The 2,811-nt window shown below is 29.8% G+C and overlaps 1 protein-coding gene across 1 annotated transcript in view; it reads left to right on the top strand.

The window, feature by feature from the left end:
• The first annotated feature begins 510 nt into the window (after window positions 1–510).
• The window catches only part of LOC108966413, a 14,204-nt gene continuing 11,903 nt past the window's right edge, over window positions 511–2,811 (top strand). Inside the window, exon 1 of the mRNA XM_018929291.1 lies at window positions 511–1,460. The gene's annotated coding sequence lies outside the window, so the exon portion shown is untranslated. The remainder of the gene's footprint in view (window positions 1,461–2,811) is intronic.

Raw genomic sequence — 2,811 nt, 5'->3', positions numbered from 1 at the left:
GCTGCTACTCTCAATTGGGATTAGTTGGATTTGTTTGTGTGCTGCTGTTGAAAGCGCTGGTCGTCCCCCTTTGCTTGACACACTCAGCCGCAGACGCGCTGCCGCAATTCATCCACCTCACCCATGCGCTCAGCAGCACACCGACTGGCTTTTACAATTTTCTTTAAATACTACTCCGTGGCTGGGCTCTCGCAACAGTCGTCTTTCATCTGGCCAACGGTAAAGGAAGTGTTGCTTGCGCACTCTGTGATCGACCGTCGGATGCACTTACGAACTTGTTGTTAAAACCACCAAACGAAGTAATAGTGTACTGCAGCAACAACAATAAAGTGTTACAAAAAAGTATTTCAACAATTTTTGGCATACCTTATATACGTACAACAACAACAGCAGCAGCAAAGTGAAAAAGATAAGCAGACACACATTGCTTTAGCTGCCTTCAATTGCGGCTCCGGCTTACTCCTGTCTCTTATACACATCTAGATGTGTATAAGAGACAGCCTTATATACGTACAACAACAACAGCAGCAGCAAAGTGAAAAAGATAAGCAGACACACATTGCTTTAGCTGCCTTCAATTGCGGCTCCGGCTTACTCCACGCGCGCCCATCTCTTGTGCTCGTGTTCAACAACGTCTTTTTGTTGTTGGTGTTTCGTATATAAAATTTATCGTCTTGCAGCCAGCCTTCATTGCGTGCGCGACGCACTGCGCTGCTCTTAGCTACCGCTGTTCTGCTCTGAAATGAAGCGTCGTCTGTTGAGCTGAGCGCTACTTCGATCAAACTCATCGCGCGGCGAATGTATCATTCCGTGTGCGCCCGTGAACGTGGTTACATCCACAGCTCGAAATATCGGGTTCGCCCATCAGTCAGCTTCAGCTTAAGTTCAGTGGCATGAAATTTAGAAGTGAAGTGACCAAAAAATAAATAGCAAAAGCGAAAGCAAATTAGAACTTCAATAAGAAAATAAAATAAAACAATTTGATCAAGTGCTGTGTATGCTCACAAATAATTTAGAAAGAGATATATGAAAGTAAGACTACGAATTATATTATTTTAAGTAAAAAATATTAAAAAAAAAATTTTTGTGTAAGCTGTAAGTGTTCATCGGGAATTTGTGCGAACAAAAATATTTAATAAAAATAAATATTGCGTATTTTATTCAAAAATTTTTTTATTCAAAAAAATTAAAATTTGTGCAAATGAAAGTGGAGTTGTGCAACGACCTACCAAAGGATAACCAAACAATTGCGCGCTGCTGCATCAGCTAAAAATATGCGCTAACTATTAGTAACGCAAATATACAATAAGAATAAAAAGCTTTGAAAACACACAAAATATTTACTGTGACTCAGCGAAATTTTGAGTGTGAAACAAAACTCGAACAAAAATATGTTTATTTGTATTAAAACACGCTGGATTAAAAACTGCTAAACGATTGCAACCTAAACGGACAAAAAGGTAATTATAAATTTTCTACAATTTTTTTTAATTATGCAAAAAACTGACAAAAAAAAGTATATAGCATACATTTTTTTAAATAAAACTCACAAAATGAACTGCGTATATCATCAACTAAAGTACAAAACAACGTATCATAAAAAAATCGAAAATCGTTATCGTATAAAAAAACCAATATATAACCAAAATTAAAATTTTGTTTCAATTTAAGTGTATGATAACCAATTTATAACCGAAACTTAAATTTTGTTTCAACATGAATGGTTTCTATTTAACGTTTTTCCTTCGCCTGTAAACTTATGAAAAGTGATTTTACGTTATTTTGGATTTTAGGTGGCGATGTGGAAGGTATATGGCAGATAGATTAAAGTATATTAAAAAAATATATTTTTTCAATATATGTATGTATGTAGGTAATAAAATAACCTACAGGTAAAGGTAATTAGTTTAATACAAAATATATATATTTTTTATTATACTTGGAAAATCTCTTGGAGTTATTAGAACTCTTAACTAACCTAACCTTAAAATCAATGTCAACTTCAGAAAAATAAAAAAATATAATGAAAAATCTCAAACTAACTCAAATTCAAAAACCTGACTCAATTTCTATATTGTAGAAATGAAACAAAAATAATAATACCTAATACTAATAGCTATTTTCAAATCACACATAAACTTTGACATTTTTGTGAACTTGTCCTTTTTTTTGTAATTTTTTTTAAATTGAAATTATTTCAAAGCTTGCTGACAATAATTAAAAAATATTATTATAAAACAAATTAAAATTAAAATAAAAAAATTTTAAAAATATACAAATTTTGTATAAAAATATAAAATTATTAAATATTTTGTATGTAACTTGTAAACATAATTTAGTAAGAGCCTATGAAATATATGCAAATATAATTTATATACATATGTATATGCCATAATAAATATTTGAAAAATAAAATCTTTGAAACTTACTTTGAAAAATTTTCAATTAGCGAAATATTTTAACTTTTTAGGTCTGATTTTAATCTAATAATCTCTATTCTTATTTTTTTTTTTTTTTTGTTTTTATTGAATGTAAAATGTTTTATTAGTTTACAAAGCAATAGCAATACATAGATTTAAATTTTGTGACAAAAAAATTTATTTTGTAAATCTATTTATTTATAACTTTTTGTGTAAATTTCTATTTCCAATCTTTTATTTACTTATTTTTTTAAAGAATTGATAAACGATTTGTTATTAAAAAAAATTGCACAAATTTTGTTTCTGAAAAAAAATTTTAATTTCAATTTTATATTGAATTTTGTTTTTTTTTAGCAAAAACAAATTTGTTTTGTTTCCAAAAACATTGTAC

Source organism: Bactrocera latifrons, unplaced genomic scaffold (assembly GCF_001853355.1).
Source record: "Bactrocera latifrons isolate USDA-ARS-PBARC rearing strain unplaced genomic scaffold, ASM185335v1 scaffold_16, whole genome shotgun sequence".
NCBI lineage: Eukaryota > Metazoa > Arthropoda > Insecta > Diptera > Tephritidae > Bactrocera > Bactrocera latifrons.
Note: the sequence above shows the minus strand (reverse complement) of the source record. Positions and strands in the feature narration are given on the sequence as shown.